This window comes from Pristiophorus japonicus, chromosome 13 (genome assembly GCF_044704955.1).
Source record: "Pristiophorus japonicus isolate sPriJap1 chromosome 13, sPriJap1.hap1, whole genome shotgun sequence".
Classification (NCBI taxonomy): domain Eukaryota; kingdom Metazoa; phylum Chordata; class Chondrichthyes; family Pristiophoridae; genus Pristiophorus; species Pristiophorus japonicus.
Window position 1 is genome coordinate 67,215,149 of NC_091989.1, and position 25,048 is coordinate 67,240,196.

Below are 25,048 nucleotides of genomic sequence, written 5' to 3' on the forward strand. Positions count from 1 at the left end.
AGGAAAGGAAGTGGGTGTTCAGCAGTTTGGCGGGAATAGGGTCGAGGAAGCAAGAAGTGGCTCTCATGGACAAGATGAGCTTGGGAAGAGCATGATGGGAGATTGGAGAGAATCTAGTGAAAGATGAGGGCTAGGGCATGGGGGAACCTGAGGGGAAGTTTGTCCCAGTGGGCTAGGGGAAGGGAGGGAAGTTTGTGAGGCAGCTGAATGGATGGTCTCAATCTCTGTGACAAAAAACTCCATGAGCTCCTTGGGCTTGTTATTGGTGGTGAGGGTGGAGGAGGCAGGAGATGGTGGGTTAAGAAGATGATTTGTGGTGGCGAAGAGAAGCTGGGGGTTATCTTTGCATTCCAGGAAAATCCAGGAATAGTGAGCAATTTTGGCAAAAGAAACCAGGACCCAATAGTGCGTCATGTGATCCAGCCAGATCTGGCAATAAATGGCTAAACCAGTTATTGCCCATAGGTGTTCAAGTCTGCATCCCTTGGACTTAAGGGAACGGAGATGAGGGCCATAGCAAGGGGAAGGACCAGAATGAGAGTGAATTATTGTTTTAATGGGGACAAGGGCATCAAAGGTGGAGATGAGAGTGTGACTGAGCAGATTGGTAGCTGCACAAATGTCAGGATGAATAGAGGGCCAGAGGCTAGACAGTTGGGAATTTGGAAGTGCATTTGTAAGTGACTTGAGGAAGAGTTCTTTCCAGGAGTGGACACAGAACAAAGTGGAGTTGTGAGTTGGAAGAAGGCTGTGGGCAGGGAGGGATACAAAGAAGTGATCAAAGATGGCCATATCATGATTAACACGATGGGCATACCGAGGCCACTTGAGATGGCGAGGTTGAGGAGTTGGCCATGAATATGGGTTTGGGAGTTTATATGGAGAGGGATTTAGGGAGGATAGGAAGGGCAGTGAACTCAGATGAAAGAGAGCATGATGAGATGGAGGTTGAAATCATCGAGGAAGAGACTGAGGGAGAAAAGCAGAGACGATATCTCGGTGAGAAACTTGGTGCGATATTTGGGTGGGCAGTAGAGAACAATGATTTTAAATGAGAGGCGAGAGGGTTGGAAAGTGGTGAGATTTTCCAAGGAGAAGTTGCTAGAGGAGAAGAGAGACAAACCAAGGTGTGATTTGCTGATAAGAGCTGCATCGCCACCATGGTGGGTTTGAGCGGGGCAAGTGGGTGGAAGGTATAGTCAGATGGGGAGGCTTCCTTAAGGGAGAAGGTGTCATCACCCCTCAGCCAAGTTGCCGTCAAGGCCATGGTGTCAAGCGATCATCTACAATAAGCTCATGAATAGCAAGGACCTTATTCACAAGTGAACGCACATTCTGGAGGGCGATGCGGAGAGGGACGGTGATAGCTGATCTGCTGGCAGAGTGCAATGAGTCAGCGCTGGGAGTGGTGTGTGGGACAAGGAGGAGAGGTTGGCAAGTGTAGCCTCCAGCAGGCTCACTAGGTGGAAAGGTCAGTGAAAGAGTAGGATAGGGCAGTTGGGGGTCAATGACGAGTGCCACGGTGGGCCCTTTGGAGAATGCCAAGAGAGGCACAGAGAGAAGCAGCTGGATTATCTAAGAGGGAGTCAAGTCTGGGACGGTGGCTGGAGAGTAGGAAGGTGGAGGAATGCTGAAGGATTAGGGTAGGGATTTGGGAGGGCAGAGTGCCTGAGAGGAGAGAAGCGAAAGGAGGCACGACAACAGGAGAGAGGGGCCTAGGAGGGGTAAAGAGAAAACAACAACAACTTATATTTATATAGCACCTTTGATGTCGTGAAACATCCCAAGGTGCTACACAGGAGTATTATGCGATAAAAATTTGACACCGAGCCGCACAAGTAGAAATTAGTACAGTGACCAAAAGCTTGGCCAAAGAGGTATGTTTTAATGAGCGTCTTGAAGGAGGAAAGAGAGGGAGAGTGGTGGGCTCAGGTCCGGAGCAGCAGCCAAACCATGCACATGAATGGACTCAAGCTACACAGGTGTGGTTACATGCAAGATCAAAATAGATATGTTCTGATAATAAATGAGGAATAGAGAGGAATCAACAGGAGGGAATCCACAGTCAGAGGTCAGATAAAGTTGACGGAGGTAGTGTGGAATCAATGACAACCTGATGTCCCGGTGCGGAGACAGGCGTGGAGGGTGAGTGAGTCCAGAAACCATCGGAAGGACAGAGCACTGAAGTAGATATTTCCATTAAATTCAATATTTCCTGTGGCCACAGGAAGAATAGTGTTGATAACACACCGGACAGCCACTCGGGCCTGCGGAAGGATCGCTGGGAATCACTGCCGATAAATCTAAAAGCCTCAACAACAAAGCACTCCTCTGGCAACCGTCAAATTGAGAATCAAGAAGTGTTTTCGTGACACCATGTTTGAGAATTCCCTCTTGGTGTCAAAAGCTTATGGGCCAGACTTTCCATAAAGACCCTCAATGCCCGATTGCCCGCCGAGAAGCATCGCTAACGCTCGACGAAAAAAACCGGCGAGAATTTGCATTTTTAGGGAAAAGGTGTGTGGGAATGATCTCCCGGCGGAAAAAGTCAGCGTTGCACACTCATTCTCGGCAGTCTCTCGGCAAAGTCAACCAAATGGGCGGTCGTTACCGGAATGGACGGGAAGTACAAAAATTTAGGCCGAGGCTGCGGTTGGGCCTACGGAGGGGGGAAAATTTAAATTAAAAATTATCATTAAAAAAAAACAATTACAAAGCATTCCCAAGACAGTTTTAAGCCTAATCGTCGTGGTAAAATTTTAAACAAATAATTAAATAACCTTTCACCTACCTTTCTTTGCAGGGTCCCCCCCTTACCGCCCTGTAAAAGCAGCTTTTATAGGGCAGGTCTCTCGACGATCTGGATGTCGGCGGTTGAGGCCCAAACTTACATCCAGGCAGTTAATCTCGCCATTGCACGTGGGCGGTTTGGTCCCGGCAGGTGACTTTTGATGTGGGCGATACCAGATAAAAAACTTGTGTGCAAACTCTCGCCGGGCCAAAACACAGCTGCAACGCCGAGAAAATCGCCGACCATGAAGCCGAAAGTTTGGCCCTATAAGTTGTAGGATCATAGGTTGATTCCCCAGGAGTCCCTGTTGGTTGAGCAAAAGCCGCAACAACAAAGCGCTGCTCTGGCTGTCCTTGCTCCGGCCGCCGATAAGATAAGATCCTGGGGTTGCCTTGCCAGTGAAGCAGCCTGAGTCAGTGGAGCACATCCCCAGTGACAGTCTATCTAGCCTTGCACATGGAGCATGGTGTTTGTAACCTAAAGAGGCATAACTTATGGGCAGAGGTTGAAATAGATTACTAAGTACATCCATTATTTAATTTGCTCTGATGCCCCTTCCAATTGTAAAAATAGAAGCTAAACCCAGACCAATCAACAAAAGATCAAGAAAAAGTTCAAAGCATAAACATACTAAGGGGTCGGCCATATAAGACTGAGATGATGTAAGCGGTTTTGATCTTAGCCCAATGGCTAGATGGACGCTTCGAATCGCCCTGGCCTTACGAGAATTCTATACCTGGGGATTATTATTCAGGGTGTAAATGGAATAAGTCACAGACAGAAATGCTTCGGTGAAAAATCACATATTTATTTGGTGTAACATACACTGGCTAAAACATGCACTACTAAACAAAATCACTGTCTCTGTGGAGAATAAGATGCAGGTTTAAACAACATACAGTACAACACTGAGGACCGGTGACATGCAGTAATTTCCTTGTTACTATGGTGGAGTCTAACTCCCCCCTACCAGTGAATTACTCAGTCGCATGAAGCTCCCTCCCCAGAATAGCCCAAAAAAGCTTCACTTCCAAGAAAACTCTGAGCCCTTTACACCCCACACAGCTCGCCTGGCGCACTGGTTACCGGCTTGGGACACTCGCGACCATCGATCGCTCAGCTGGTCCTTCTTCTTGTCACATCAGTCTTGGTGGAGCGAGAGAGAGAGAGGGGGAACGTGAGAACGCTCCAGAACGCTAGAGAATGGTGGAAAAGAGGACATCTTTAAAGGAGTCCTGCTGCCCTTATCTCTCCCACCAATCTTTGAAATCCCTTTGCTTCTAAGTACTCCGATGTTTAGTCGGTGATGGGCCATCAGACTCATGCATATTGGACTGATGGCCCTGGGTCTGGGACATCTCTCGGCTTTTGTGTAGGGAAGAACTGGCCCCTCTTGGTCTGGCCAGGCTAGTGGGTCCATTGTTCTGCTTCTCTTCTGAGATGGAAGCGAGAAGTGCCTTTGCATATTAGAATGGTTTTCCAATAGTTTATGCATGCCTCGGATATCTGAACCACTTCCCTTTTGCTAGGGCGAATCCGTACATTCTGGATGACTGACAGTTCTTTGTCACAGCCAACTGCCATGAAGTTTTAACAAACCAGCCTTTTCACGTATCTGCACAGGGTGACCCCATCACAGGGAAGATACCCTCAGAGAAAAAACCCATAAAGTCCACGAAATATTCTCGACTGAGTCGATTCTTTAAACAGAGACTTTGCGATCTTTTCAATGAGGAAGAATTTCTTCACTCAGAGGGTTGTGAATCTTTGCAATTCTCTACCCCAAAGGGCTATGGATGCTGAATCGTTGAGTATAATCGAGGCTGAGATAGATAGATTTTTAGACTCTAGGGGAATCAAGGGTCTTGGGCAGCAAAGTGGAGTTGAGGTCGAAGATCAGTCATGTCATTAAATTGGGTAGCAGGCTCGAGGGATCATATGGCCTACACCTGTTCCTATTTCTTATATTCTTATGTTTTTAAGCCCAGACCAGACAACAATACACCAAGAGAACATTCAAAGCATAAACATTTTGGGCCCAAGTTTCGGGCCGCGCCGCCAACCTGGACACCCGTTTTTCGCACCCGAAAGTGCGCCTAAAAAATACCTGCAGATTCTCCAGCTTCCTGCAGGTCCTTTGAAGCTGGGCGCAGCACAGCACGAGCTGTGAGGGGCGGAGCCAGGTCACTGCGCTGAAAACAGTGCCGGGACCTCTGCACAGGCGCGCTACAATGGGCGCGCATGTGCAGTAGCACCAGGCACCAAAACTGTGTGGGAGGGGCCCGAAGCACGCAGCCCCTAGCCCTGGCCGAATGGCCTCACTGGGGCTGCGAGGATCAGGCTGCACCTCCCTCATCCAGCTCCTGCTGTGGCTCCAGCTGGCTCTCTCAAGCCCCGCACCCCCCCCACCTAGCTCCCACTCCGACCCCCCCCCACACAGCTCCCGCTCCGCTCCCCCCCCGGACCCCCTCCCCTCCAGCTCCCGCTCCGACGACCCCCCCAGCTCCCGCTCCGATGACCCCCCCCCACTCCCGCTCTGACGACCCCCCTCCCCGCTCCCGCTTCGACGACCCCCCCCCAGCTCCGATGACCCCCCCCAGCTCCCGCTTCCCCTGGCCACCTACCTTTAACTCCTTCTGCGGGGCCCGCCCACCCGGCATCTTGCTGGGGGCGGGCTGCGACCGAAGTCTTGGGCCCGGCTTCTTCACGTCAGCCGGGCCCGGTCAGCCTCCTCCCTCTCCTCTCCCCCTCCCTCCCTCCCTCTCCTCTCCCCCTCCCTCCCTCCCCCCTCTCCTATCCCCTTCCCTCTCCCCCCCTCCCTCCCTCTCCTCTCTTCTCCCCCTCCCTCTCCTCTCCCCTTCCCTCCCTCCCTCCCTCCTCTCCTCTCCCCCTCCCTCTCCTCCCCTCCCTCCCTCTCCTCTCCTCTCCTCCCCCTCCCTCCCTCTCCTCTCCCCCTCCCTCCCTTTTCTCCTCCCCTCCCTCCCTCTCCTCTCCCCCCACTCCCTCTCCTCTCCTCTCCCCCCCCACCTCTCCTCTCCCCCCTCCTCTCTCTCCTCTCCGCCCCCTCCCCTCTCCTCTCCCTCTCCCCCCTCCCCTCGCTGTCAGAAACACAGACACTGACGGACAGAGAGAGAGACACTGACACTGACAGACAGTGAGAGAGAGACACAGACAGACAGAGAGAGAGAGAGAGAGAGAGACACTGGGGGAGCCCCGTCCCAGCACACTGTTGGAGGGCTCCCGGTGCTGCAGTCAGTGAGTAGAACATTTTTTATTTATTGATTTTTTACATTTTTTAAATTTTTTTTAATTGATTTATTGGTTGATTTATTAATGTATTTACCATTTAGTATTGATAATGGCTCTTTATTTGTAAAACTGAAGTGTTTAATGTTTGTAAACTTCCCTTTAAACCCCCCCCCCCTCATTCCCTACACCTGATTTGTAACCGACGCCTGATTTTCTAAGTGTAGGCAATATTTTTCTGAGCATACAAAAATCTACACTTACTCCATTCTAAGTTAGTTTGGAGTAAGTTTTCACTGCCTAAACTTTCAAAACAGGCATAAGTGGCCGGACACGCCCCCTTTTGAAAAAAAAATCTGTTCCAAACTGAAACTGTTCTAACTGACTAGAACTGGAGCAAACTAAATGTCGAGAATTGCAATTTCTAAGATACTCCATTCTAAACCAGTTGCTCCAAAAAAACAGGAGCAACTCAGGCCGAAACTTGGCTCCATCATATCTGGACCACATAACAATAATGTAATAGAATATTTAAAGCATAAACATTCTAAACCCAGACCAGACAAAAATAGACCTTCAGGGGGCAAAATTGGGTACCTTTGCATCTCCCGTTAGGGCCCCCATGGGGCGATAACGGGGCGCAAATGGTTTTGCGACCGGGTGTGCCGAGATCAGTGACTCCTGCCATATTCACCGGGTGTTTTTTGCTAATGCTAAGGCCTTGCGCCCCGCTTTCTTTCGCCCGGAGATCATGACGTCATCGCCATGCACATGAACCCCGGTTGCACGCCGGACCTGAAATTGAGTTCCGACCCTGCAGCATCGCCGGGCCCAAACACCGACAGCTGCAGGAGGCATGCATCAGGCGGCCGGTCGCTCGGGGGCAATGCTTAAAGGCGAGGTAAACGAGGTAAGTAAAAAAAAAACGTACTTTCTCTCGAGCAGACTTTGTCACAGCTTCTTGCCTGTGATCAATCAGTCTGGCATCCTGCTTGAGCGCCGGGCTCATCACGAGGGATCGCAGCTGCCATTGTGGAGAAGGTAAGTTGTTTTTATTTTGCAGAGCCTGCAGCGATGGCCCTCCCTTTAAGGGAGGGAAGGTGCCTTTCAACATGGCAGCGCTGCATGGCCCAGTATGCACCGCTGCTCCTCTCAACGTCCCGCCTGCTGCCTGAACGTCCACCTCCTCCTTGAAGCAAAAACGGTGAATTCTTTTAAGTTTGAAATGATTAGTGCCTGCCGCTAATTTTTCAAACTTTTAAAAGTTAATGCCCCAAACGGGGAGATACCCAATTTAACTGCCTGTAGGTCTAATCGTTCTAAACTCAGAGCCCACAACAATATTCTGTCCCGGCTGTATGTCTTAACCCAGAACCCAAATGGTCTTCTCTAAATGTACCATCATTGATTTTCTCCTGCATCTGCCAATATTGCTTCTTTGCACCAAATCCCGGGCAACTTTGTGCTGGGAGCTGGGTTGAGACTGCCCAAACCCATTTTATGTTGGATTATTTTGGAATCAGATTTTCATCCCATCAGTCTGGGTTGAATTTATCTTAAGAAGTGAAAGGACAATATTAACCTACTGTGCTCTCCATTTAATGGAATTCCCAATCTCTATCGATTCTATATCTATGTCTTCTGAGGTTACCTTTATTATTCTCGTTTTACTCTTCCACTCTTGCCGTGTAGATTAGTTGCATAGAGCCCTGCCTTGCACGCTCCGCTCATTAGATTGCTCTTAATTGATTAAAGCATGGCCTGTTATCCAGCTTCCAGCTTGCATCGCTCTCTCTCTCTCTTGGTTTTATCCTCTTCATTTTAGCACTGGCGGAAGCACAGGGCCCTCCCCTTCCATTAAATGGGAGGGCACGCTGCCAACTTGGCATCGGGGAGAAGGGGCCACCACTTCACCACTGCGGAGCAGGGGTGCCATGCCAGCAGCCTGGCACAGAAGCGGTGTGCCGGGCTGCACCATCGTGGTACGGACCCCACGAAGTGGAAAGACAAGGTCGCGACAGGTAATTATAAAAAAAAATTGCGCCGCACTTCCCCTTTAATTTTCGCCCCGCGAGCGGAGTGAGTCCCGGTTTGCGATCAGCGAAGCTGGCCCGAGCGTTGTCTGCGGCGGCCTCACGGGGCAATACCAAATTTTCGCACCGTGGCGAAAACGGGTCATGCGCACGGTGATGATGTCACCATCGCTGGCGCAGCAGCCCAGGGCGCTACCGATTTGCGCCTCCGTTAACTCCCGCAGAATTTTGCGGGAGGCGGTAGCGGCCCAGGACGAGAACTCGTTTGCACCTCATTAGCGCCCCCAGGGGCGGTAATGGTAGGCGCAAATTACGCACATTTTTCCCCCTCCATTTCTGCTTCTCTTCCTCTCTCTCTGATTCCCTCATTTGCCTACCTTGAAACTAGAGCTGATTTAAGTATAGTCTTACTGAATTCACTTCACTCAACATCAGACGTCTATTACTCTCTGTATGGGCTTGGATTTTGCCTCAAATTGGACAATTTCTCTTTTTAAACTTAAATAAAAGTGAAGTAGAAGTGTAAATTTCAAAGTGAAGGTGCTGTGAAAGGATGTGATCACTGGCGATTATCTTGCACTGAATCATTTCTCACTACATGTATACATAACTCTGTCAGATTATTCTACTAGCATTACATATTAGCCCATTGTAAAATGCAGTGGATGTTGTTTCATTGGATTTTGATTAATTTTCCAGTCTAACTGTAAACCAAGGTTACAACAGAATTTAAGAGTCTGGTCTCACAGCTAGTTTCTCACGAAAGCTGGTAGTCCAATTCTCATCAAAGTAAAAAAAAATTGCAATTTAAATTTTGAATTTTAGCCAAGTGTGTGTATGTGTTTAAGGTCACTTACATCATTGGCTCACATCGTGAGAGAGTTGTATTGGTCATATTATCCTGGAGAAAGGAGCTGTCCCCAAGCCACAGCTGTGTATGTTTAGATTTCCCAATGGATTATCAGTACAGCTTCAAATTGTTCCTCTAATCTTATCCCATAACTGGAACCAGACCACTGACTCTTTCCTGAAAGCCACAGCATAAAGCACAATTAAAAATATATATATATAGTGTAGAAAATGAAAAGAAGGAGAAAAGTTTCTGGGAAAATCTGAGGCAACTTCCGCCTGACCTGTGACCCCCCCGATCCATGAATGGCTCTGCTCCCACAGCATCTAGACATCTGAAATCAATAAAAAATCAATTCACACATAATGTACTGGGAATACATATTAAAAGTTACAAGTTCTATCTATATGCTTTAGGCTGCCATGTGAGATTCATGTATAATGTCATAACACTTTTTTTTTAAGGAATATGATATTTAAAAAAATTTTACAATCTATCGATATTCATGTCATTTCCTTTCTTAAAACTAATATTTGTTGTGATCTTTTGGATTGTCTGATGAAGACAATGACCAATTACCATGTGTTAACTTAAGTACAATGTAAGATTACCTACTTTGTAGAATGTTGGTCATTCTTCGAATTCTCTCTCTTAGGCGGTCCCTCATATCGAGGATGACTTGCTTCCACACCAAAAAAGGAATGAGTTCACAGGTGTTTCAATGAAGAACCCGATATTCCAAATCGCGAACTACATATTGAAAGGTGGAAGATGCCTGTGCATGGATTTTTTTAACGTGTGGTGGCCGTTGCACACCAGCCTCTCCTGGGACCAGATCACGTCTCTCTACAATCTCTCGCCGCTCCTTCGCCCCGACCTCGCTGCTCCTGCTGTACCTGCCCACGCTCCAATCAGTGACCTGGATTTGGTGATGTGCAATCCAGTCGCCCTCCTCCAAGTTGTCACCCTCCTGAACCGGCTCGCCCTGTACCTTGCAGTGGTACAACGCTGTCCATGGCCGCCACTCGCCGCTATTTCTATGGCACCGACCTGCCGCTGATGTTCCCATGCAGTCGGGGCTGTCACGCTGCGCATGGTCGCCGCTCGCCACTCCTTTGTTCTTCGAATTCTTCAAATTTTGGCATCCATTGCACCATAGGAATTTGTCTAATCACGACTGATCCAAGAATTGCATTTTTGTTTAGGTCTTGATGTCATCAGGATATGCGACCACCTGTTCTCACTCCAAAAAGTTTCAGAATCTGTTCAATAGATCAATTAATTTTGATCTACACAACCCTAAACAAACCCCCCCTTGCCATCAAATAATAGTGAGTCTGGCAGGGCTTGAAGAGCTGGTTGTTTGGGATCATGGTGCTTGAGGGATGTCATAATTTGAATGATAATGTCCCTACAAGATAGGTAATTTTTCTTTTATCATCAGTCAGGTATCGGCCTCACATCCTATAAGAATCACAACAAACTGAATATTAAGAGATGCCAGCTCCTAGTGTCAACTGTGGCTCAGCGGGTAGCACACTTGCCTCTGAGTCAGAAGGTTGTGGGTTCAAGTCCCACTCCAGGCTCTTGAGTGTATTAATCTAGGTTAACACACCAGTGCAGTACTGAGAGGGTCATCATCATAGGCAGTCCCTTGGAATCGAGGAAGACTTGCTTCCACTCTTAAAATGAGTCCTTAGGTGGGCTGAACAATCCAATATGAGAACCACAGTCCCTGTCACAGGTGAGACAGATAGTTGTTGAGGGAGAGGGTGGTTTACTGCATGTTGTTTCCACTGCCTGCACTTGATTTCTGCATGCTCTTGGTGATGAGACTCGAGGTGCTCAACGCTCTCCCGAATACACTTCCTCCACTTCGGGGGGTCTTTGTCCAGGGACTCCCAGGTGTCAGTGGGGATGTTGCACTTTATCGGGGAGGCTTTGAGGGGTCCTTGTAATGTTTCCTCTGCTCACCTTTGGCTCATTTGCCGTGAAGGAGTTCCGAGTCGAGCGCTTGCTTTGGGAGTTTCGTGTCTGGCATGTGAACAATGTGGCCCGCCCAGCGGAGGTGGTCAGTGCTTCACTACTGGAGATGTTGGCCTGGTTGAGGACGCTGATGTTGGTGCATCTGTCCTCCCAGGGGAATTGTAGGATCTTGCGGAGACATCGTTGGTGGTATTTCTCCAGCAACTTGAGGTGTCTACTGTACATGGTCCATGTCTCTGAGCCATACTGGAGGGCGGGTATTACTATGGCCCTGTAGACCATGAGCTTGGTGGCAGTTTTGAGGGCCTGGTCTTCAAACACTCTTTTCCTTAGGCAGCTGAAGGCTGCACTGGCACACTGGAGGCAGTGTTGAATCTCGTCGTCAATGTCTGCTCTTGTTGATAAGAGGCTCTCAAGGTATGGGAAATGGTTCACGTTGTCCAGGGCCGTGCCGTGAATCTTGATGACTGGGGGGCAGTGCTGTGCGGCGAGACCAGGCTGGTCTTTGACATTTGTCTTACTGATGTTTAGCATAAGGCCCATGCTTTCGTACGCCTCAGTAAATACGTTGACTATGACTTGGAGTTCAGCCTCTGTATGTGCGCAAACGCAGGTGTTGTCCGCGTACTGTAGCTCGATGACAGAGGTTGAGGTGGTCTTGGACCTGGCCTGGAGACAGTGGAGGTTGAACAGCTTCCCACTGGTTCTGTAGTTTAGTTCCACTCCTGCGGGGAGCTTGTTGACTGTGAGGTGGAGCATGGCAGCGAGGAAGATTGAGAAGAGGGTTGGGGCGATGACGCAGCCCTGTTTGTACATGGATTGGGTCTGTAATAGATCCGTTGGTAAGGATCACGGCCTGCATGTCGTCGTGGAGCAGACAATGGAGGAGGACACTCCATAGATCCTCGCGGTTGACAGTGTCAAAGGCCTGAGGGAGTGCTGCACTGTCGGAGGTGCAATCTTTTGGATAAGACATTAAACCGAGGGCCCATCTGCTCTCTCAGGTGGATGTAAAAGATCCCATGCCACTATTTCGAAGAAGAGCATGGGAGTTATCCCTGGTGTCCTGGCCTAACATTTATCCCTCACTCAACATAACAAAAACAGATTATCTGGTCATTCATCATCATCATCATAGGCAGTCCCTCGAAATCGAGGAAGACTGAACAGTCCAATACGGGACTTACATCTCTGTCGCAGGTGGGACAGACAGTCATTGAGGGAGAGGGTGGGTGGTTTTCCGCACGTTCTTTCCGTAGCCTGCGCTTGATTTCTGCATGCTCTCGGCGACAAGACACGAGATGCTCAGCGCCCTCCCGGATGCTCTTCCTCCACTTAGGGCCGTCTTTGGCCAGGGACTCCCAGGTGTCTGTGAGGGATGTTGCACTTTGTCAAGGAGGTTTTGAGGGTGTTCTTGAAATGTTTCCTCTGCCTGCCTGGGGATCGCTTGCCATATAGGAGTTCTGAGTAGAGCACTTGTTTTGGGAGTCTTGTGTCCGGCATGTGGACAATGTGGCCCGCCCAACGGAACTGGTCGAGTGTGGTCAGTGCTTCAATTCTGGGGTTGTTGACCTGATCGAGAACACTGACGTTGGAGCGCCTGTCCTCCCAGGGGATTTGCAGGATTTTGCGGAGACATCGTTGGTGGTATTTCTCCAGCAATTTGAGGTGTCTACTGTATACAGTCTTTGTCTCTGAGTCATACAGGAGGGCGGGTATCACTACAGCCCTGTAGACCATGAGCTTGGTGGCAGATTTGAGGCCCTGATCTTCGAACATTCTCTTCCTCAGGCGGCCAAAGGCTGCACTGGCACACTAGAGGCAGTGTTGAACCTCGTCGCGATGTCTGCCCTTGCTGATAGTAGGCTCCCGAGGTATGGAAAGTGGTCCACGTTGTCCGGGGCTGTGCCATGAATCTTGATGACTGGGGGGCAGTGCTGTGTGGCGGGATCAGGTTGGTGAAGGACCTTTGTCTTACGGATGTTTAGTGTAAGGCCCATGCTTTCGTACGCCTTGGTGAAGGTGTTATCACATTGCTGTTTGTGGGAGCATGCTGTGCGCAAATTGGCTGCCGCGTTTCCCACATTATAACAGTGACTACACTTCAAAAAGTACTTAATTGGCTGCAAAACACTTTGAGGCATCTGATGGTCATGAAATGCGCTATATAAATGCAAGTTTTTCTTTTTTTTCTCCTGCTGCCAAAACAGATGTGCCAAGTACAATCTCCTGGATGTTGCCCAAATTTAAACAGTAATGTCTGGTCCACTTGGCTGCCGTACAGATACTGCTATTGGAAATGTAAGAGAAGCCCAAAAAGACCTCGTCAATGAATAGAATAACCCTTGACCCAGACCTCTAGGATGTTAACTGGTTCAATGGTGCACTGAAAGTATACTCCATTACTCAGTTTGCCATCAATATTTTTCCATTGAGTTATCTAATGTCTGCTTTCCTCGAGACACAAGTAACTGCTGGGTTTTCCTAAAATACTGAGTTTGATGACACGAAAACAAAATGCTTTCTGTACATCTGCACTGTGAACTTATGAGCTTCATCCAATTGAGGAAAAGGTGGGGGGGCAGGGAAAGCATTACAATCTCTTGACCCAAATGAAATTGTGAGATCATCTTAGGACATAACTCGGGGCAAGTCTAGAAACTATTCCATTTACGTGTCAAAATAAATAAATAGGACCCATCTACAACTAAAGCCTGCAGCTCACTGACACTATGCGCTGAAACTAATGATAAATAATATTGTTTTCCAGACAAGAAACTTCAAGTCCCATGTTAAAAAGGGTTTGAATGATCTGTCCATCACTTCGTAAGGACTACAGTAAATTCCCAGTCAGAACGAAGGATGTGAAATGATGGTGCCTGACACTAGCTCGGGCAGTGTAAAAGTACTGGAAAGTTGTGATTTTGATTCCATACCTGCACGAGTTTTGCACGAGGCCTATGATGCTCACACAGTCGAAACTTCATCATTATGTGTATTTGGGTCAATCCATGGTCTTTTTGCGGATGCAGGATGTCATGTATTCAACTGTCATTGTAATCCATGTATAAACTGACCTAAGTTGTACACCGTGAGAAAACTGACCACTAGGTGGTGAACTTGTGGGATACACTCCTAACCTGTACTTTCAGGTAGAAAAGGGGAAGCTCCACCAATCTTCTCCACTTCAGTGCTGGCGAATAAAGGTTACTGGTCAGTGACCTTCTCCCTAGTATGGACCTTGTGTGCATTTATACTGTATAGTAAGGACATATTATTGGCGACGAGAAACTGCGATTTAAACCACGTGAGCGTGGCCACTAGCAGCACAGACGAGAGGTACTGTGTTGATGATGATTCGGCCGAGTTTATTGAGAGACTACAGCAAAGTTTCGTCACTAAGGAATGGCTGGGACAGGATTCGGCCGACAAACGCAGAGCTCATTTCCTGACGGTTTGTGGATCCAGGACGTACTCCTGAATGAAGGACCTTCTAGCGCCAGAAAAGCCAGCGGACAAGACTTTTGAAGAGCTCAATAAGTTGATCGGGGAACACTTTAAACGGCGAGCAGCATGCACCAGTTTTACACGCACCGGCGGCGAGAAGGGCAAAGCGTTCCAGACTTTGTGGCAGACCTCCGGCGACTGGCGAGCCTATGTAAGTTCCCAGATGTATGCAGAGCAGAGATGCTGCGAGACTTTTTCATTGAGGGCATCGGGCATGCTGGGGTTTTCAGGAAACTGATTGAGACCAAAGACTTGACCCTGGAAACGGCAGCTTTGATGGCCCAACATTTATCTCAGGGGAGGAAGAGACCAGAATGATGTTTGACAAAAATCTTGGTTTAAGTGCAGCAAATGGACAGGGAGTCAACATTGTTAACGCGGCACACAGTTCTCCCGGCAGACAGGGGCAATCGGACATGTCCGAGCATGTAGTCGAACCCAAAGGAGGAATTCAACAGAGACAATGGCTAGCTGAACGGCGATTCATGCAATTGCAAGGGACAATGCGGCCAGTACTGGGGCCATCAACACCTGTCAATGGTGCATTTAAGGACAGTTACAGAGACAGTCAGAGACGATTGACTGGTAATGGACCTTTTGTTTCCAACAACGGCTCATGTTGGAGGTGTGGAGGTAAACACCCAGCCAGAGCTTGCAGGTATCAGCAATATACCTGCAGAAACTGCAACGTCAGCGGTCACTTGGCTCGTTTGTGCAGGAAGCCTGCAGCCAGGTTGATGTACGAGGAGGACGGGCCAGATGTAAGCCCTACGAGGCCAAATGGACACTGGGGGAACTCGCTGGAAGCTGAAGTTCAGCGAGTTCATGTGGAGCACATATACAGTTCATACACCAGGACACCACCGATAATGATGAAAGTGCTCCTCAATGGCATCCCAGTATCAATGGAGCTAGACACGGGGGCCAGCCAGTCCCTGATGAGTATCAAACAGTTCGACAAGTTGTGGGCGCCCAAGGCCAGGGGGCCAAAATTATTGCCGATTGACGTGCAGCTAAGGACATATACGAAGGAGATCATTCTGGTGCTAGGCAGAGCCATGGTAGTCGTGACCCACAAAGATTCGGAGAACAGGTTGCCACTCTGGATTGCCCCGGGGGACGGTCCCGCACTACTGGGGAGGAGTTGGCTTGCTGTCATGAACTGGAAATGGGGCGAGGTCAATGCAATTTCTTCTGTGGAGCGAATATCATGCTCACAGGTCCTGGACAAATTTGACTCACGATTTCAACCTGGCATTGGCACTTTCATGGGGATCAAGGTAGTGATTCACATAAACCCGGATGCCAGGTCAGTACATCACAAGGCCAGAGAGGTGCCGTACGTGATGCGGGAAAAGATAGAAGGCGAATTGGACCACCTGCTGAGGGAAGGCATCATCTCGCCAATCAAATTCAGTGACTGGGTGAGCCTGATTGTGCCGGTGCTCAAGGCGGATGGGTCGGTCAGGATATGTGGTGATTACAAGGCCAGCATCAAGCGGGTGTCACTCCAAGACCAGTACCCGCTACCGAGAGCAGAGGACCTCTTTGCGACGCTATCCGGTGGCAAACTTTTTTCAAAATTGAACCTGACCTCAGCTTACATGACCCAGGAGCTGGCGAGTGAGTTGAAGAAGCTGACCACCATCATGACACACAAGGGGTTGTTTGAATCCAACAGATGTCCGTTCTGGATTCGCTCGGCCGCTGCGATCTTTCAACGAAACATGGAAATTCTACTCAAGTCGATTCTAAGGACGGTGGTTTTTCAAGACGATATCCTCATCACGGATTGCGATACTGAAGAACACCTCCACAACCTGGAGGAGGCGCTACGCAGACTGGACCGGGTAGGTCTGCGACTGAAAAAGGCGAAGTGCGTCTTCCTAGTTTCAGAGGTAGAATTTCTGGGAATGAGGGTAGCAGCAGATGGAATCAGACCGACTGCGTCCAAAACGGAAGCGATCCAGAGAGCACCTAGATCCCGTAACACGACGGAGCTGCGTTCGTTCCTGGGGCTCCTGAACTATTTTGGTAACTATCTTCCCAAATTAAGCATGCTGTTGGAGCCGCTACACCGTGCTCCTACGCAAAGGTAGGGGGCAGCCAGTAAAGGGCTTTTGATAGAGCACTAACAATCTGTTAACAATATATGACCCATGTAAGAAATTTGTTTTAACGTGCGATGCGTCGTCCTATGGGGTCGGGTGTGTGTTGCAGCATGTTAATGCCAAGGGTCAGTTACAGCCACTAGCTTATGCCTCCAGAAGTCTGTCCCAGGCAGAAAGGGGCTACGGGATGGTAGAAAAGGAAGCGCTTGCATGTGTATATGCAGTAAAGAAAATGCACCAGTACCTGTTTGGCAGGAAATTTGAGCTGGAGACAGATCACAAACCCCTAACGTCCCTTTTGACCGACAACAAGGCCATAAATGCAAATGCATCGGCCCGCATACAGAGGTGGGCACTCACGTTAGCCGCCTATGACTACACACTTCGGCACAGACTGGGCACTGAAAACTGCGCCGATGCACTCAGCAGGTTCCCACTAGCCACCACCGAGAGGGCAACCGAGCATGCTGCTGAGATGGTCATGGCTGTTGAAGCTTTCGAAAGCGAAGGCTCACCCGTGACAGCCCGTCAGATCAAAGTCTGGACAAATAGAGACCCGCTACTGTCTTTAGTCAAGAAATGTGTCCTGAATGAGGACTGGGCAGCCATGTACGGAGCATGCCCTGAGGAATTTAAACCATTTCACAGGTGCAAGGATGAACTCTCGATTCAGCCCGATTGCCTACTATGCAGAAACCGAATAGTCATGCCCCAGATGGGCAGAGAGGCGTTCATCTGAAAACTCCACAATGAGCACCCGGGCATTGTCATGATGAAGGCAATTGCCAGGTCACACGTTTGGTGGCCAGGGATAGATGCAGACCTGGAACTTTGTGTTCTCAGGTGCAACACGTGTGCCCAGCTGGGCAATGTGCCCAGGGAAGCCCCCCTTAGCCCTTGGTCCTGGCCCGCCAAGCCATGGTCACGCATCCATGTGGACTTTCATGGGTAAAATGTTTTTGGTTGTAGTAGACGCCTACTCCAAATGGATCGAGTGTGACATTCTCAATTCAAGCACATCCTCTGTTACGCTAGAAAGACTACTGGCAATGTTCGCCGCCCATGGTCTACCAGACATCTTGGTCAGCGACACTGGCCCGTGCTTTACTAGCATTGAATTCCAGGACTTCATGGCAGGAAATGGTATCAACCATGTCAGAACGGCACCGTTCAAGCCGGCCTCAAACGGCCAGGTGGAATGAACAGTGCAGATAATCAAACAGGGGATGCTCAGAATCCAAGGGGGCTCCCTACAAAGCCGCTTATCACGCCTCCTGTTGGTCAATAGATCCCGACCACACTCGCTCACAGGGGTTCCGCTCGCAGAGCTGATAATGAAAAGGACGCTCAAAACCAGGTTATCCCTTATACACCCCACCATGAAAGAAATTGTTGAGAGCGGGCGCCGGTCACAATGTGACTACCATGACGGGAATGCGAGGGCGCGATGTATTGATATCAATGATCCTGTCTTTGTCCCCAACTACGCTGCAGGGCCCAAATGATTCGCAGGCACTGTGATTGCCAAAGAGGGGAATAGGATTCTGGTAGTTAAACTTACCAATGGACAAATCTGCCGCAAACACGTGAGTCAAACAAAAAGGAGGTTCAGCAACCCCATAGAAGAAGCAGAGGAAGAACATGTTGTAGAGTTCACTCCACCACAGGTGACCGAACACCGGAACCAAGTACAGGAGAGCCCAGTCACGGTGGGCAGTCCGGACAGGCCTGAGGCACCGCAAAGAGCAGACACTCAGACCAGCGCCCAACAACTGGAGCCCCAACTCAGGCGCTCTACAAGGGAGCATAAATCACCAGAGAGACTTAACCTGTAATTCCAATAAGACTTTGGGGGGTCGAGGTGATGTCATGTATTCAACTGTCATTGTAATCCATGTATAAACTGACCTAAGTTGTACACCGTGAGAACACTGACCACTAGGTCGTGAACTTGTGGGAGACACTCCTAACCTGGATTTTCCAGTATAAAAGGGGAAGCTCCACCCACCTTCTCCACTTCAGTGCTGGCAAATAAAGATTACTGGTCACAGAGTGACCTTCTCTCTAGTATGGGCCTTGTGTGCATTTGTACTGTATAGAAAGGACATATTACAGGAAATTGTGTTTCTCGTATCATTGGGACAATGTCATTTTGGTGCACCATGAAGAGCTGAAGCAGAGACCATGTCTGCCAGTGCAGCAGCCATCAGAGTTGCAGCTGTCAGTCAGTGTCAGCTGTGGCTCAGTGGGTTGCACACTTGCTTCTGGGTCAGAAGGTTGTGGGTTCAAGTCCCACTCCAGGGGCAATGTTACTCCAGGGACTTAAGCACAAAAAGTCTAGGCTGGCACTGCAGTGCTGAGGGAGTGAGTGTTGGAGGAGCTGTCTTTTGGTTGAGACGTTAAACCAAGGCCCCATCTGCTCTGTCAAGTGGAAGTAAAATATCCCAAGGCACTATTTCGAAGAAGAGCAGGGGAGTGCTCCCTCAATCAACATCACAAAACAGATTATCTGGCCATTATCACATTGCTGTTTGTGGGAGCTTGCTTCTGGGTCAGAAGGTTGTGGGTTCAAGTCCCACTCCAGGGGCAATGTTACTCCAGGGACTTAAGCACAAAAAGTCTAGGCTGGCACTGCAGTGCTGAGGGAGTGAGTGTTGGAGGAGCTGTCTTTTGGTTGAGACGTTAAACCAAGGCCCCATCTGCTCTGTCAAGTGGAAGTAAAATATCCCAAGGCACTATTTCGAAGAAGAGCAGGGGAGTGCTCCCTCAATCAACATCACAAAACAGATTATCTGGCCATTATCACATTGCTGTTTGTGGGAGCTTGCTTGTGCGCAAATCCACCTCAGGGCCCAGAAAATGGGCCAGAAACATTTTCAAACCGGATTTTAAAATTCCAGTCCGGGGAGGAGGAAACATGAGCAAATCTTCTGCCACCACCCCTTACGTCAGGATGGCACTTCGGAGGGAGTCCCTGGGTTTCATTGGGAATTCCTCCATTTGTGCCCTTGAAAGGCCTCAGCAGAACACATGCTGGTGGAGACCTGGCATGGGTCCCTTTTGCTCTTTCCCTGAAGGAGATTAATTGCCTGCTTTAGAGGTAGAGTGGTTTCAATGGGGATGCAGATTTCCATCAGCTGGAATGGTACCTGACAGAAATGACGATGATTGTGGTGGTTGAAGGCCAATCATCTCAGCCCCAGGACATCGCTGCAGGTGTTCCTCGAGGTAACATCCTAGGCCCAACTCTCTTCAGCTGCCTCATTAATGACCTTCCCTCCATCATAAGGTCAGAAGTGGGATGTTTGCTGATGATTGCGCAGTGTTCAACTCCAGTCACAAATGCTCAGCTAATGATGCAGTCTGCCCCCAAATGCAGCAAGACCTGGATGAAACTCAGGCTTGGGCTGATAAGAGGCAAGTTACATTTACCACTTTCATAACAAGAGCCTAACCACCTCCCCATGACATTCAATGGGATTACTATCTCTGAATCTCCCACCATCAACATCCTGGGGAGACACCATTGACCAGAAAATCAGCTGGACCAGCCACATCAATGCCGTGACTGCCAGAGCAAATCAGTGGCTCACCTCCTGACTCCCCAAAGTCTCTCCACCACCTACAAGTCAGGGGTATGATGGAATACTCTCCACTTGCTTGGATGGATGCAGCTGTAACAACGCTCAAGATGCTCAACACCATCCAGGACAAAGCAATCAATTTGATCGGCACCTCATCCACCAGCTGAAACATCCACTCCCTCCACCACCAGTATTACCATGGGTGCAGCGTATACCATCTACACTGCAGCAAGCCGCCAAGGCTTCTTTGGCAGCACCTCCCAAACACACGGCCTTCACCACCTAGAAGGACAAGGGCATCAGGTGCATGGGAACACCATCGACTCTAATTTCCCCTCCAAGTTGCACACCATCCAGACTTGGAAGTATATCGCCGTTCCTTCATTGTCGCTGGGTCAAAATCCCGAACAGCACTGTGGGAGCACCTTCACCACACGGACTGCAATGGTTCAAGAAGGAGGGTAACTGGGGATGGACAATCATTGCTGCCCTTGCCAGCGATGCTCACATCCAGGGGATTAATTTTTTTTAAGTTATGGAATCAACAGTGGCCAAAATTGTCAGACTGTGTTTTGCACAAGTTCTCCTTTCTGTTGTCAAGTACCAATCTTGAAAGGTCTAGCTGCAAGATGAAAATTTTTCCTAGTGATAAAGATTGTTTTTATGAATTAAATTACATTTTTATGAATAGAGACTGTGGGCTAGATTTGCCAACCACTGACTATGATTGGTTGTGAACTCTTGCCCTATACATGCAAAATCAAATTCTAACATTTGTTTATTCTTTTGGGATTGATCATAGTGGATCAGCTCTGCTTCTTCATAACCTATAGTACCTAAACTTCTTTGAGATTGGTAACAAGTGAACAAGCTGTTGACAAACTTGAATGACCACTGGTCATTTCAAGCACCTTGACTGTGATTTTTTTTAAAAGACCTGTGAAAACATGGGCAAAACCCCAACTTAATAGCAATTGAAAATGGGCTAAAAATAAAAACTGAAAATCATAAAAATTAAATACTGGAAAGGTTAACTGTACAACACAACCATTTAGAATTTACAGCATGCATACATTTAATAAATTATAACCCCAATAACTGGTTATATTCGTGCATTTAGCTCCATCTCATAGACTTGGCAAATAATCCAGTGCAGTGCTGTCGCAGGTGCCGTCTTTCAGATGAAAAATTAAACCGAGGCCCCGTCTGCCTTTTTAGGTGGAAGCAAAAGATCCCATGGCACTATTTTGAAGAAGAGCAGGGGAGTTTGTGGACAACATTCATTCCTTAACGAACAGCACTAAAACAGATTACATAAGAACATAAGAACATAAAAAATAGGAGCAGGAGTCGGCCATTTGGCCCCTCGAGCCTGCTCCGCCATTCAATAAGATCATGGCTGATCTGATCTTGGCCGTAACTCCACTTCCCTGCCCGCTCCCCATAACCTTTGACTCCCTTATCGTTCAAACATCTGTCCATTCCCACCTTAAATATATTCAATGACCCAGCCTCCACATCTATCTGGGGTAGAGAATTCCAAAGATTCCCGACCCTCTGAGAGAAGAAATGAAAAGAAAGAAAGACTTGCATTTCTATAGTGTCTTACATGACCACCGGGCATCTCAAAGCGCTTTACAGCCAATGAAGTACGTTATGAAGTGTAGTCACTGTTGCAATGTAGATTATTTGGTCATTATCTCATTGCTGTTTGGAACAGCATGCAAAAGGACTCGTCCGTTAATATCACCACCAGTCATTTCTATCCCAAAAAGCTCTTTTGTAGATGTTTAAACATAACAAATATGTTGTGAGAGATGAGGAGAATTTTTTTTGTTATGATCTGGAATACACTGCCTGAAAGGACGGTGGAATGAGACACACAATTGCAAAATAAGTTATGATGTATTTCCTCAATAGCAGAGCAAATAATATTCTTTTTTATTTATAGAACTGAATCATCGAATAGTGCAGCACAGAAGGAGGCTATTTGGCCCATTGTACCTGTGCTGGATTTCTGGAAGAGCTGACAATTTAGTCCCACTCCCGTGCTCTTTCTCCATCGCTCTGCAAATATTTCCTTTTCAAGTATTTATTTAATTCCCATTGAATCTGTAGCACTGTTGGGCTTCAGTGTTGGGGTTTCTGACCGGTGTCCTGAGCCCAGTTTGCAGTGGGTATCCCTTGTCCCCTAGCAGCCACCCCTTAAGTCTACTTCCAGGTCCGAAGAGATCAGGAAAGGTGAACTGCCGCAGGACTAAAGCATCATGGCAGCTCCCCAGGAATCTTGCACACACCTGTAGAAACATCTGCTTGTGGATGCCCACCAGATGCCCATTGATGCAGTGGAAGCCCCTGCAGTTGACAAATACTCCTGGTCATTCTGGGGGTGCCTGGATTGCCACGTGTGTGCAGTCAATGGCACCCTGCACCTCTGGGAAGCCAGCCAGAGCCGCAAACCCGAGCGCCCGCACATTCTGACTGGCATCATTGCAGGCAAAGTTCACATAATTGCCGGTCCTGGCACGTTAGCCATCAGAGTCCTGTCTTATGCATTTGTGGGCTGCCGACTGGGAGATCCTGGGTATGTCTGCGGCAGAGTCCGGGAAGGTTACCGAGGCAAAAAGGTTGAGGGCGGTGGTGACTCTGACAGCCACTGGTAACGCGTGGCCACCAGGTCCAGCAGGCAGCAGGTCTTCTTCCAGGAGGCTGCAAATGTCTGACACCACCTGATGTGAAATCCTGAGCCTCCTGAAACATTGGTGTTGAAAAATATCAAGAAAACTAAGTCTCTGCCTGTAAACATTGTTTTGTGGGTAGTGTCTCCTGCGAGCTGCACCTCTCTCCTGCTCCGTCTGCCCTTCCCCTCTCTGCCACTCCCCTCTCTCTTGCTCCCCTCTCTACCGCCCCCTCTCTGCCGCCCCCCTCTTTGCTGTCCCCTTCTCTGCTGCCCCCCTCTCTACTGCCCTCCTCTCTACCGGCCCTCTCTGCCGCTCCCTCTCTGCCACCCCCCTCTTTGCTGTCCCCTTCTCTGCCGTCCCCCTCTCTCTCACTCCCTCCTCTCTGCCGCCCCTCCCCCCTCTCTGCCGCCCCCCTCTCTGCCGCCCCCCCCCCCCTCTGCTGTGCAGCTACAAGTCTGTATGCACCAGGCTGCGGCTACTGTTGCCGGAAACTTGGTCCTCATCTGAGGTCCAATCTAAGCATAAGCGGCACCCATCCTGATCTGATAGGTCAAAGCTCCGAAGTGTAGAAATAATCTCTCAGCAAAAGTACTGTGAACAAACCTTCTCCCACCAGCAGGTAAGAAAGCAGCTGTGACTGCTGAGTATTTATTGCAGTATTTCCCTGAGATTGATTCAGTCCCCTCAATTGGTCTTGTGTACACGTCTTGCTTTCAATAAGTTTCAGGAAGTTCGGGAAACGGGTGGGCCCGACGTTAAAGTCAAAAGTGTGTGTTAAAACGCTCTTACCGAGCCGTTAACACGTAGGCAGCCAATCAAGCTGGAGCGAATTGTGCAAGTTGGCAGGTTGTAACTACCTTCCTGACACGATAACAATTTCGGCCAATCAGTTTGAAGAATCCTCACTGAGCCAAGCAGAGTTCAAACCAGGAAGTATAAAGCAGGAAGTATAAATTAGATTTAATAAATCATAAATAAACAGGAGGGGCCACTGTGCGGCAGAATTCTAAAAGGACAAAGGGTGTTAAAAAAACAAGCCTGAAGGCTTTGTGTCTTAATGCAAGGAGTATCCGCAATAAGGTGGATGAATTAACTGTGCAAATAGATGTTAACAAATATGATGTGATTGGGATTACGGAGACGTGGCTCCAGGATGATCAGGGCTGGGAACTCAACATCCAGGGTTATTCAACATTCAGGAAGGATAGAATAAAAGGAAAAGGAGGTGGGGTAGCATTGCTGGTTAAAGAGGAGATTAATGCAATAGTTAGTAAAGACATTAGCTTGGATGATGTGGAATCTATATGGGTAGAGCTGCAGAACACCAAAGGGCAAAAAACATTAGTGGGAGTTGTGTACAGACCTCCAAACAGTAGTAGTGATGTTGGGGAGGGCATCAAACAGGAAATATGGGGTACATGCAATAAAGGTGCAGCAGTTATAATGGGTGACTTTAATATGCACATAGATTGGGCTAACCAAACTGGAAACAATACGGTGGAGGAGGATTTCCTGGAGTGCATAAGGGATGGTTTTCTAGACCAATATGTCGAGGAACCAACTAGGGGGGAGGCCATCTTAGACTGGGTGTTGTGTAATGAGAGAGGACTAATTAGCAATCTCATTGTGCGAGGCCTCTTGGGGAAGAGTGACCATAATATGGTGGAATTCTGCATTAGGATGGAGAATGATACAGTTAATTCAGAGACCATGGTCCAGAACTTAAAGAAGGGTAACTTTGAAGGTATGAGGCGTGAATTGGCTAGGATAGATTGGCGAATGATACTTAAGGGGTTGACTGTGGATGGGCAATGGCAGACATTTAGAGACCGCATGGATGAATTACAACAATTGTACATTCCTGTCTGGCGTAAAAATAAAAAAGGGAAGGTGGCTCAACCGTGGCTATCAAGGGAAATCAGGGATAGTATTAAAGCCAAGGAAGTGGCATACAAATTGGCCAGAAATAGCAGCGAACCTGGGGACTGGGAGAAATTTAGAACTCAGCAGAGGAGGACAAAGGGTTTGATTAGAGCAGGGAAAATGGAGTACGAGAAGAAGCTTGCAGGGAACATTAAGGCGGATTGCAAAAGCTTCTATAGGTATGTAAAGAGAAAAAGGTTAGTAAAGACAAACGTAGGTCCCCTGCAGTCAGAATCAGGGGAAGTCATAACGGGGAACAAAGAAATGGCAGACCAATTGAACAAGTACTTTGGTTCAGTATTCACTAAGGAGGACACAAACAACCTTCCGGACATA